The sequence below is a fragment of the Lipotes vexillifer genome, unplaced genomic scaffold, assembly GCF_000442215.2.
Source record: "Lipotes vexillifer unplaced genomic scaffold, Lipotes_vexillifer_v1.1 scaffold189, whole genome shotgun sequence".
NCBI lineage: Eukaryota > Metazoa > Chordata > Mammalia > Artiodactyla > Lipotidae > Lipotes > Lipotes vexillifer.
The window spans coordinates 904,960-918,814 of NW_006785816.1; positions in this window are offsets into that span (position 1 = coordinate 904,960).

Consider the following 13,855-nt stretch of genomic DNA (forward strand, 5'->3'; position numbering starts at 1 on the left):
GAAAAGACAAGCCACAAACTGGAAATTATAAGCACAGAATAAAGACAGCAATTGCCTCTGGGGAATGGGAGTAAGAAAGCAGAGGAATGCATGTGTCAAATATTACATTTAAAGGGACAATAAGGAGCCAGTTTTAATAGAGGCTTTTTGGTGACTAAAGCAACAAATAGTAAAATAGCAAGTTACTTTCTCTCAGATTATGATATCTTAATCTTTAAGACAGTTTACACTACTTGTTATGGAACGGGCTAGAGTTAATGAGTTACCTGAGACTTTTCTTCTATTTTAGAAAATAAAGGCAGGAGAGCTCTGTGTGCTATCTCAGTAAATCAGATGTCTTTATCAGCTGCTGAGCTGAAACTTTGTGTCCTTACTTAGCTTTAGGGGAAAAAAAAATCCCAAAACTGTCAGTCCAGCTGCAGTTGGATGCCACCTTGGGAATTTATTCACACAGCACATCACAGTTTGAGGACTCTAAAAAGTTCATTTCTCCACTTGCGATGACAGACAAGGATGGCAATTTAAATAAATTTGGCTTCCCAGGAGCTGAGAGGCAAGTCTGCCAGCAGAGTCTAAAGAGCATCTACCACTGGAATTTGCTAAAAATAACGTACATTTTCTGTCTCCTGATGGCATACAATAGTGTTAAGCACAGCTATTTAACACCGGAACAGATTACAGTGGAGGGTGATGAGCGTTTAAAAAGGCTTTAACTAGTAACATTAGACCCTTGACTTTTACCAGATGCTATCAGGGCTCTTTGGGAACTCTTCAAATTTTCAGGCACTTGCTTTTAACCAGAAAAAAAAAAAACTCATTGGAGGCCAAAATGCTGCTGAACATGACTTGAACTTGGAGATTAGGGCACTAGTTCCAATTCCATTTAAGTATACTTAAATAAAATACAAGCTACTCCTGCCTAAATTTCCACGAGCCCTGTCTTTCCAGTCCAGCCAGAACATAATCTCATCCTTGCCTCTCTTAGGACACAAACACTTTCCATCTTGTAGTAAAGCAGTGAATGTATATTTTGTCTCCTCAACTTGAGGACAAAAAGACATCCTTTTTAGTTACCATCACTACTATTATTTGGAATAGGTACTATATTTGCATACAAATTCAGAAGATACAAAGGGTACGTGGTAATCCCCACGCATGAAGTGCGTGACACCACTTGTGCCCAATGTAACCATGTACCCAATTCTGCTCCCCAGGGGCACCCAGTATGGCCAGTTTCTTGGGTGTCCTTCCGAAATACTTTACACCTACAGAAACATACTAAACGTGCATGCATTCATATATTCTTTATCCTCGCTTTCAAAAAATAGAAATGATAGCATACTGTCCTGCATCTTGTTTTTTTCCACCTGGTGCATCTGTGAACTCATTCCATCCATATCATTCTACAGAGTTTCTTCATGCTTTTTAACAGGTGCCTGTATTTGCTCATGTATGTAGCAACACACCAATATATGGCGTGGCTTATCCCTACTCAGGTACAGTTAAGTCACTTCTTATCTTTTGCTATCACAAAAGCTGCATTGAATATCCTTGTATGTACATATGTAATTTTGCACATGTGCAAGAACGTAAGAGTCCCTGTTTCCCCACACTCATCACATAGTATGTTCCCAAACTTTGATTTTCTCCAGTGTGATAGGGTTTAACTATGTTTAACTATGGTGCAGCAGCATAATTTAAGTTCCATTTGTCTTAATGTGAGTGAGGCCGAGGATATTTTATATGCTTAAGAGCAATTTATATTTCCTTTTCTGCTAACTAAGCATTCCTGTCCTTTGTCCACTATGCTATTGAGTTATTTTGATTTTGATTTTTAGAAGCCCTTTATATCTATGACATAAGTTGCAAATATTTTATCACAGCTTATATTTTTTAATCTTTTTTGTTGTTTTTGCCATGCTGAAATTCTTATTTTTATGTTGGTCAGATTTATCAATCTTTTATGTTTGGAGCTTTATATTATGTTTAGAAATGCCTTCGCCATATTGAGGTGAAAAATAAATGTATATACACCATACTTACTTCTCAGACTTCCAGAATTTCATTGTTTTATATTTTAATTTTTGGTCCATCTAAACTGTATCCTGGTGACAGTGTGAGATATGGATTCAGATTGTATTTCTTCCAGATGGTTAGCTGATTTCCCTGCATCATTTATTAAATAATCCATATTTCCACACTAATTTCAAAATACAGATTTTTCATAAATTCCTATGTGTAGTTAGGTCTAATTCCTGACTTTCTGTTCTACTCTATTCATGTGTTCTTATGCTCCATTTTATTTATTATAGCTTTACAACAAGTGTTTATATCTGATATGGCAAAGGAAGAGTTTTATTCATTTTTAATCCAACCTCTACCCTTTATTTCATTTTTCTACTTATTAATTCATTTATTTACTATTCAAACACCTTCTAAGTACCTGGCATTATGCCGGGTACAGGAGAGAAAAAGATTAACAGCAGTCCTTACTCTTAGGGAATTCACAGAGAAGTGGGCATATAGATGGTACCCAGTCAATGTTCAATGAACGTCAAATATCTGCAGTATTAGTGGTTAAGAGTATGGGCCCTGGGCAGATAGTCTCCATTCACATCTGGGCTCCACCACTTACTGGCCTTATGGCCTTGGGCAAATTATTTGACTCTGTGCTTCTCATCTAAAAGTGGTGATAATAACACCTACCTTATGGAGTTGTTACGAGGATTAAAAGATTTAATGTACTTCGAAAATCCTTGGCACCACGTAAATTCTAGGTAAGACCACCTCACCCTGACCCCCCAGGGCCTTCAGGGGTCTCTGAATGCTCTGATGTCTTCCCTCCAGCCTCCTCCGTCCTGGTTGGCAGAAATGTCACCATGGCCCAAGACCCCACCACCCCCGTCACGCACATGGAGGCTTTACCACCATCTGCCTTGAGACTACTGGGTGAATCTCACTGTGCTGTTTATTCCTGTTTGCATCATCCACCTTCCCCCCAAACCCTGGCCCAAAACACCAGACTCAGGTCATCCCTGTCCCGCACACCGGAAGTCCCTTGCAGCTCTGTCCGTTTCTTTCCTGACCCCATCTCTCAGCCCTCCCCATCTCATAAAACCTTTCCACTGGGCCCTCTGGAGCTCAAGGGCAGTTGTGGGCACACCCTCCTGTATATACACCACCTCTCGTCAGAACACTCCGTCCCTGTAATGCTCTGTAGTCCCCTCCACTGCCAGCTGCTTCTCTCCCACCTTCCTCATACCCCGAGGCCTAGAGGTGAGGTGGGTGTTCCCTGTCTCCTCATTGTTCTTTAAACACCATTTTCCCACTCTCTTCCTCCTCCTCCCTAAAAGCTAAACCCTAAGGACCTCTGGGCTTGAATGTCCCGTTAATAGATTGTCACCCACTATCCCTCCTTGCTGCTGTCATCTACCCCACTAGAGAACTCCCACTCATTCCTTGCCAACTTCAGCTCTGGGCTCACTGTCACACTCTCCAATGCCACTTCTGCCATGGTTCTAGGTGATTTCAGTCTCCATGGAAATGATCTTTTCAAATCCTGATGTCTCAGTTCTTTGACATCCTCTCCCCAGTGAACTTGTCCTTTATCTCTCTTCAACTACCCCCGCCTCCTAGTCATATCCTAGTCCTTAGCACTATCAATAACACAACCCCACCATACATTCCATTTCAAGTGTTCTGTGCTCTACTCACCACCTCACATTTTTAGCTCGCACCTTCTGGCACCCCAAGTTCAGCAATTCTTCTGTTGCACATGGGACCTGCAACCTGTTGATTCAGTCACCATTTCCCCCGTCTCTTACCATGCTTTGTCTTCACTTTGCTTTTTAACAAACAAAGTCCACAATCAAGTGTTATAGTCACTCCCTTGAATACATTCTCACCTCCTTCACTCATCTCTTCCTCTTTTTTTTGGCATAGTTCAAATCTCTGCTAAACCCAATTCTGTGCCTACTCTATGTCAATAGCCACACATCTGAATACGGCAGGAGAAAGACACACAGCCATGCTGCCCAGTCTCACTCTAAATTCATGACCCCCACCTCCGGGAGGCCCTTAGTATTGCTGTATGTCCCTAGTCCCTCACTCTCCCGCTGTTCTAGATGACTATACATTTTATTCTTTCCTTAAAACTCCAATACCCCCTTCCCCATCCTCACTCCTAGCTTTATGCTCCTAGATCTTCAGCAAGCTCCCTCCGCCACATCTACCCAGTTACTGGCATCTGTCCCATACTTGTGTCCTCCCCACCCCAGCCTGTGTGAGTGGACGACTTGCTCATGTCCCTCCTTAAGGCCAGCACCACTCCTCCAGGCTACAGCTCGTCCCTTTCACTCAGGGCATTGCACCTGTAATTCTCCTTTTTCCTTTGGTACCCTTAATGCTTCCCACCCTATTCAATCATACCCATTACTGTACACACCTGATATTATTTCTCCCATTAAAAATAAAAACAATCCTTGTACTCCTCTACTGTCCTCCCATTGTTTCTTGAACCCAATCAGGCCTTTGTCCCTCTTAGTCAACAGTGACTTTTCCTATCAAGGTCACCAGTGACTTTCATACTGCTAAACTGAATGGTCAAAGTCTCGGCCCTCCTCTTAATTAACCAGCAACATGTCTTACACACAATTGAAACAGGTTCTTCACTTGGCTTCCAGGACACCACATTGTCTTAGTTCTCTCCTGTCTTACTGACTGCTCTTCAGCCTTAGCTGCATTACCCACCTTCCTCAAAATTTTACACTTCCTCGAGGCTCAGCCTCCAGAAAGTATCAACCCCACTGACACCCTGATTTCAAACTTCTGGACTCCAGAACGGCGAGAAAATAATTTCTATTGTTTTAAGCCACCCAGTTTGTGCCATTTTGGATGGCAGCCCTAGGAAATTAATACATATTTCAAAAGAGCTACTTAAAAACAAGCAAACAAACCTTTGACGGCTTTCCATCTCAAGTCACGAACAAGTCAAAATTCTTCCTTTAGCTACCCAGACCCTGCACTACCTCTTTGACCTTGCTTTCTACCCTCACCTGTGCTCTAGCCTCACTCTTTTCCTTGCTGTTCCGTAAGCACTGCAGGAACACTCCTGCGTGGGGCCTGCGCCCTGGTTGGTCCATCTGCCTGCGATGCTCTTCTGTAGATATCTGTGTAGCTCTCTCCTCATCTCCTTTTAAGTGTTTGTTCAGATGTCATCTTCCCAGCGACCTCTTCTTCAAAATAAAAGTCCCCCCCCCCACATTCCCTAGCCCCCATCCAGATTTATTACCATTCACTATTGCATTTAGAAGCATTTGGCATACTTTGGGAATTCCCTGGTGGTCCAGTGGTCAGGACTCTGCCATGCATTCACTGTCAAGGTCACAGATTTGATCCCTGATGGGGGAACTAAGATCCTGCCAGCTGCACAAGGCCAAAAAAAAAAAAAAAAAAAAAAAAGGCATCTGGCATACTTTGTTTCACTAAGTCAATTTTTTCATGATTGCCTTTTCCCATCACTAGAATGTAAGCTCCAAGGGAGCAGGGAATTTTTCTTCCTCTTTGTTCACTGCTGTTTTCATGTTGCCTGACACAGAGTAGGTGATCAATAAATATTTGTTGAATGAACAAATGAATGAATGAGTTTACCTATTGTTCCCTTTTTTCAGTCAAAATAACGGGGCCATCTTACTATTTGATACAGGGCTATTGTTTTTGTGGTCTTTTGTTGTTTTTACTCTTAATTATAGAAATTTTCAAACATATAAAAGTAGAGAGAATATATAATGTAACTCCCACCCTGACTGAACAATTATAAATAAAATGTGAACAGTTTCATTTTATCTATATCCCCACCCATTCCCCATACCTCCCAAGAGATGATTTTGAAGCAAATCCCAAATATCGAATCATTTTAATGTGTAAATATTTTAATATGTATTTCTGAAAGATACAGAGTCTTTAAAAAATACACAATATCATCACATCTAAAATTAGTAATTTCATAATATCATATTATCAGTGTTCATACTTCCCCAGTTGTCTTATAAATATTTTCTCTTTTGCATTTTGTTCTTCACTTTGATAGTTTGAATTGAGATACAAATAAGTATCATACATTCTGATTTGTTGATATGGCTCTTTTATTCTATAAGTTCCCTCTTTATTTATTATTTTTTTTGTAAATTTTTGGTTGAAAAAGCCAGCTCTGTATTTTCCCATAGTTCACTTCCCATAATTGTGCTGTAGTTTCTCATAGTCTGGATTTTGCTGATTGCATGGCTGCATTCCTAAGTGTCATTTAACATGTTCCTCTGTCCCCTGTATCACCTATGAACTGGTAATTAGATTTAGATACTTGGCACATTTTGATTCTTTTTCTCAAGTCTGCTTTACTGGTGGTGTTTGTACTTCAAATAGGAGGAGCAGTCTCTTGTTTCTCTCTTTTTAAGGGGTGATGATCATTGCAGAAATCTACCAGGTTAGTAGTGTTTGAAAAATAGCGGTATTCTATCATTCCCTCCCCCATTTTTTAGCTGAAATACTTCTACAAAGAGAAGCTCCTCCACATTCACCCCACATCAACTACCTGGTTTCTCTGATCATTTAGGAAAGAGAGGGCAAATGTTTCATTTACCTATTTTCAAATTAATGATGTAAGCTGTTCCTAGCATCTCCCAGAGGTGACTGATGAGTTGTTGTGGTTATTTTAGCATCATTATGAACGATAGATATGTATTTTTATGTGTTTTCATCTATTATAGTAATTATCTTTATTGTTCAACTTGTGCTATCTTTGGCCAGTGGGAACTTGTTTAGATTGACTTCTGAATCCTATTAACACAATTCCAGTGGTCTATGATAACTTCCTTACTCTCTAGTATGACAAAATGTCCTAAACTTAACCTTGTACCTTTCGTGCCCTAGACCTGGATTCAGCCCTTTCTCCAAAGAGCCCTATTTTCTCTTGTGGGCAACAGTATTTATTTAAAGATGCAATCTGACCACTAGCGGTGCCTTACTGGTACTAGGTCAGTGTGCAGTACAGAACTAACTAAGCAGAATTAGGTTATCCAAAGCCCGCATATTCCAAAGAAAGGTTTGGCTCTTGACTGACTCCTAGGAGATAACCTCTAACTAATCCCTTGGAATACCCTGCCTGATAAGAATGTCTGTTTATTGAGTGCTTTGGGACACACCAGGTAGCCTGTGCTAACAATGTGACTTATGGTGGGGGCCTTGGGCCACAAAATATATATCAGTTGACCTCTGGAGCACATGCCTACGTAACTGACCTCTAAAGTAAAAATCCTGACATCAATGCTAGAGTAAGTTTCTGTGGTTGGCAATACTTTGTGCAAGTTGCTATACATCACTGCTGGTAAACTTAAGTTTTGTCTGTATGACTCCCTGGGAGGGGAAAACTGGAGGCTTGTCTCTGGTCTGCCCTATGTGCCTTTTTCCCTTGCTGATTTTAGTCTGTATCCTTTCATTGTAATAAACTGTAATCGTGAGTATAACAACTTTGCTGAGTTCTGTGAGTTCTTTTGGAGAATCATTGAACCTGAGGTTGGTTTTGGGGACCCCTGCCTATAGTCAGGAACTGTGTCTGGGCCTCTTAAGTAGATAGAACTAGAAAATATGTATTTTTAAAATCTAAATACATCATGATTTCATGCTGATGAAGTACAGGTCTACAGGCTCTTACTTAAACTCACTAATCTTGCATTTATATCTCCTTTAAACCACACCAAAAATATCTGGTTCTTAATGATACCAAATAATCACATTTCTTTAATCCTACAATACAAAAATCTGAGAATAGCAATACCAAATCTACCACCAACAATATGATTATTGAGAACAATGTAAGGCTTTGTTTTTGTTTTTGCTGTTGTTTTTGTCCTTAGGGTTAATTCCAGTGGAAATATATTATCAAATTACTGTTTTTACAGTCATTTAAAATAGTTCCTTTCTGTGCAATTATGCTGTTAACTGGATACACAGGTATAATCACTTATTTTTGCTTTTTTAGAGATTACATTTTACTTAATTTTAAAAAAATATGTATGTTTCTAAAGACAAATCTTTGGGATAGTCCAAAAAAGCTCCTCCCCTTTCCCCTTGGTATATAACGATTTAAAATTTTTTATTAATCTTTTATTGGTTTTTATAACTTAAGCAAATACATACATGTATATCTATATATTATCTATATATCTATCTGTAGATACATAGATATAGATATATAAATATGTTCACATCTTCCCTTTCTTATAGAAATGGTAGCATACTATATGTGTTTTTCTTCACCTTGTTTTTTTCCACTTAACAATATACCCTAAGGAACCCTCCTACACTGTTGGTGGGAATGAAAGTTGGTGCAGCCACTATGGAAAACAATATGGAGGTTCCTCAAAAAACTAGAAATAGAGGTATCATATGACCCAGTAATCCTACTCCTGGGCATGTATCTGGACAAAACTATAATTCAAAAAGATACATTAAAAAAAAAAAGATACATGAACCCTTATGTTCATAGCAGCACTATTCACAAGAGCCAAGACATGGAAACAACCCAAATGTCCATTGACAGAGGAGTGGATAAAGAAGATGTGGTACATATATACAATGGACTACTACACAGCAATAAAAAAGAATGAAATAATGCCATTTGCAGCAATGTGGATGGACTTAGAGGTTATCATACTAAGTGAAGTAAGTCAGAAAAAAAAAGACAAATACCATATGATATCACTTATTTGTAGAATCTAAAACATGACACAAATGAACCTATTTACAAAAGAGAAACAGATTCGCAGACATAGAAAGAACAGACCGTGGTTGCCAAGGGGGAGAGAGGTGGGGGAGGGATAGACTTGGAGTTTGGGGTTAGCAGTTGCAAGCTATTACATATAGAATGGATGAACAACAAGGTCTGACTATATAGCACAGGGAACTATATTCAATCCCTATGATAAACCATAATGGAAAAGAATATAAAAAAAGAATGTACACATATGTATAACTGAATCACCTTGCTGTACATGAGAAACTAACACAACATTGTAAATCAACTATATGTCAATTAAAAAAATACATATGTTCAAAAACAAAAAAATACATATGTTCAAAAGAAAACAAAACAAAACAACAAAACAATAGACCCTAGAGATCACTGCATTGTAGCCTTCCCTTTTTCACTGTATTGTATTTCGTTGTGCAGCTAAAGCTGTTTATTTAACTGTTTTCTTGTTGATTCAGGTTGTTGCCAGTCTTTTGTTATCACAAATAGTGCTGTAATAGTACCTTGTTTGTACATCTCATCATATTTTTGTAGTACGTTTTCAGGATAGTATTCTAAAATCTAGATTCTTAAAATATAAATGTCCAATGTGATTGCTGGGTCAAATGATAAATGCATATATAATTTTGCTAAATGTTACCAATTTCCCCTCTGAGTTATTCTGCCATTGTGCATTCCTACCAGTTACGTATTCAAGTGCTTATTTCACTTGTTTCATCGCCTTGCCAAAAGAGTATGTGGTCCACATTTTGGATTTTTGTTGAACTTACAGGTGGGAAATGGTATCTCAGTGTAATTTTAATTTACATTTATCTTTTGAGTGATGTAGAGCATCTTTTCACAGGTTAAGGGTAATTTTCACGCTTTTTCAGTGCATTTTCTGTTTATCTCTGACGATGTTCTTGTCAGGATTTTCCTTATATTTCAGATTATTATCTTTCTGCTAACAGCCTCAAATTCTAGCAAGAACAGTATACACCAAAGAACCCTCAGGTCCTGGTGTAACTACAGTTGAAGAGTGGTATAGGGACCATGGAGAATCACAGATGACGTACAAGTACATGGACAAAAGTTCAGATATTTTCAAATATTAGTTAAGGTTTTATATTATGAGAAAAGAAATCCAATATTTCTTAGTTAATTAAGTTAATTTCCTTTACTCATTAATTCAGCTGGCATTTCTTGAGCACATGCTATGTCCAAACACTGTTTCAGGCACTGGAGATATAATGATGAATTTATTCTCCTACCTCAGGGAGCTAATGGAGAGAATGACATTATTCTCCTGATTCAGGCTGAAATATCACCCCTAAAGAATATATTCTTCTTTCATGTGATTTTCCCCATGTTTCCATTTGTGGTATCAAGAAATTGGGGATCAGCCCCACTAGTGGATAAAAATCAGTGGTAAAATCCCTAGTTTCTGCCATAAAGATGACTTTCAGTGCTGGAAGAGGAACTTCGGCCTCATCTTGTCTCATTTGCTTCTTCTATTGATGAAGGAAAAAAGATCCAGAGATCTTAACACTACTCAAAGTGACACAGCGCCAGGGCCCCTGGTTTTTATGTCTTACTAGGTTATTTTCACAGCATCAACCTTGTAGAGAAGTTAAAGGAGCAAAACTAATGCAAACACAACCTACCCTTTGGTCTGCATCTAGTCTAGAGAATAATTCCTATTAATGGGGACCTGGGCAATATTTGGTGGTGGCATTGTTTCTGCCAGGCTGTTCCCTAGCATGTCCCACCCTTATGTGCCAAGCCATAGAGCTCTCCTGGGTCACGGAACTGGTTCAAAGGGACTGCAGGATGTTTTTAATTTCATGAGAGAGACAATAAAAGCCAGTTAGAGAAAAGTGGGAGCAGGAAGATAAAAGTAACATGCTGAGAGAGGAGGAAGGCTGCTCTGAACTGATAAACCATATAGATTTTTCCCAAAGGGAAGGAGTAAAGCTCATGACATGTATACTTGTACTTAAGCAACTAACATTTATTTAGGGGGTCTTGATCTCTCTGAAAGAGAAAGTTCTGCAATAAAGCCCAGGACTTAAATAGTTAGACTGTTTGGACTCTAGCTCTGTCACTAACCAGCTGCCTGAATCCTCCTTAAGTCACATCAATCTTCTGAGCCTCAGTTTCTTTATCTATAAACAGAGTGTGGCTCTCTGACTCAGAGTGTGGATGTGAGGATGAAAATGGGTCATGTCTTTGAATATGCTTTCTAAAATTCAATGCTTCTTCCATTCCTGAACTGGCTATTCAAGAACTTCTGATATGTCAGCTCCCTTCCCCCATACCCTCAAGCACATGTATATACACCGCAAGATATTTGGATAGGGAGACTGAGTAGCTGTGATTCACTGAGGTTGATTTTTCTAGAAAGTGGCTCATTTAGCATTTCAGCATGGTCTTTGAAGCCTGCTTCTTGATCCTGGGTGAGATGAGACACTTTGAATCCACCTCACAAAGCTCCTGCTCCAAGGCAGCTGCAGTGTGTGCTCTTTACAGAGCCATATGAAATAACTGCCCTTTGGCAGAGTGAGCCCATCTTCTCTCTAGGCAGCACAAAAGAAAGCTCAAAAGCATCTCCTGTTTTGATTGCCAAGTGGGGGAGGGAGTGAAAGTAGCCTAAATTATGAGTCCAGGTGTCTCTCTACAGAAATACACTTCTGCCTCTCTGAGATGCTGACATCACTTTCTGCTGCACGTGTTTCCTGAGCTCCATGTTCTGGCTCCCTGGGAGGTCTGAATGTAGTCGGGGCATGCTGCCAGCCTGAAAGTGTGAAAGGTTCCTTAACCTGGCAGTAGACCAGGCTGGCAGGTGTCTGTCAAGGCCTCTGGGAACCTGGGAAGTGAACTTTAGGTGGAAACAGAATGGCTTATCTTTCCATGGGTAGCCTTGTTTTGATTGAGGAAAAAAAAAAATCATAGAAGATTGTCACACTGAGTAAACAATGCTCAGTTAAGACTTTCAACTGTGGAATACTTTGTGTAGATTTAATGAGGAAAATGTGAAATAGAAACATGATGGGTTTGTTTAAAATACTTGAAAGAAGAATCTATAAGGGGTTGGAGACAAGCTGGCAGAGTAGAAGGAACTGAGCTCACCTCCTCTCATGAAAACACCAAAATCACAAGTAACGGCTGAACAACCATCAACAAAAAAGACTGGAAACTACCAAAACAAAGAAGAAGCCAAAATAAGAGGGTAGGAGGGGTACATTCATGATATAATCAAATCCCATACCTGCTGGGTGGGTGACCCACAAACTGGAAAATAATTATATCACAGAAATTCTCCCACAGGAGTGAGAGTTCAGAGCCCCACATCAGGCTACCCAGCCTGGGGGTATGGCATCAGGTGGAGGAGTGCCCAGAGCATTTGGCTTTGAAAGTCAGTGAGGGGTGATCACAGGAACTCCATAGGACTGGGGGAAACAAATGCCACACTTGGAGGGCACACACAAAGTCTCATGTACACCATTGCCCAGGGAAAAACCAGTGACCTTATAGGGGCCTGGGCCAGACATAACTGCTGGACTTGGAAGGTCTCCTGGGGAGGTGGGGCGTGGCTATGGGTCACTTGTGGGGACAAGGACACTGGTGGCAGTGGTACAAGGGAGTACTCATTGGTGAGAGCTCTCCTGGAGGTTGCCATTTTGTCACCAAGACCCAGCCCCACCCAACAGCCTGTAGGCTCCAGTGCTGGGACACCTCAGACCAAACAACCAACAGGGCAGGAACACAGCCCCAGCCACCAGCGGACAAGCTGCCTAAAGTCTTCCTGAACCCACAGCCACTTCTAAACACACCCTGTGACACAGCCTTGTTCACCAGAGGGACAAGACACAGTTCCACTCACCAGTGGGAAGGAACCAGTCCCTCCCACCAGGAAGCTTGCACAAGCCTCTAGAACATCCTCACCCACTGGGGACAGACACCAGAAGCAAAAGGAACTACAACCTTGCAGCCTAGAGAATGCAAACCGCAATCACAGAAAGTTAGACAAAATGAGATGGCAAAGGAATATGTTTCAGAAGAAGGAACAAGACAAAACCCCAGAAAAACAACAAAGTGAAGTGCAGATAGGCAATCTACCCAAAAAAGAATTCAGAGTAATGAGAGTAAGGATGATCCAAAATCTCAGAAAAAGGATGGAGGCACAGACCAAGAAGATACAAGAAATGATTACCAAAGAGCTAGAAGATATAAAGAACAGAGGAGAGATGAGCAATAAAATAACTGAAATGAAAAAATACACTAGAAGGAAATAATAACAGAATAAATGAGGCAGAAAAATGGACAAGACAGAATAGTGGAAATCATTGTCATGGAACAGAATAAAGAAAAAAGAATGAAAAAAAATGAGGACAGTTTAAGAGCTTCTGGGACAACATTTAATGCACCAACATGTACATTATAGGGGTCCCAGAAGGAGAAGAGAAAGAGAAAGGGCCAGAGAAAATATTTGAAGTGATAATAGCTGAAAACTTTCCTAAAATGGGAAAGGAAACAGTTAACCAAGTCCAGGAAGTGCAGAGAATCCCAGGCAGGATAAACCCAAGGAGGAACATGCTGAGACACATAGTAATCAAACTGACAAAAATTAAACACAAAGAAAGTATTGAAATCGACAAGGGAAACACAACAAATAACATACAAGGGAATCCCCATAAGGTTTTCAGCTGATTTTTCAGCAAAAACTCTTCAGGCCAGCAGGGAGTGGCACAATATATTTAAAGTGATGAAAGGGAAAAACCTATAACCAAGAATACTCTAACCAGCAAGGCTCTCATTCAGATTTGATGGAGAAATCAAAAGAGTTACAGACAAGCAAAAGCTAAGAGAATTCAGCACCACCAAACCAATTTTACAATGAATTCTAGAAGGAACTTCTCTAGGTGGGAAAAAAAAGGCCACAACTAGAAACAAGAAAATTACAAGTGGGAAAGCTCACTGGTAAAGGTAAACATACAGTAAAGGTAGGAAAACATCCACACACAAATATGTTATCAAAACTACCAATTGTGAGAAGAGGAGAGCACAAAT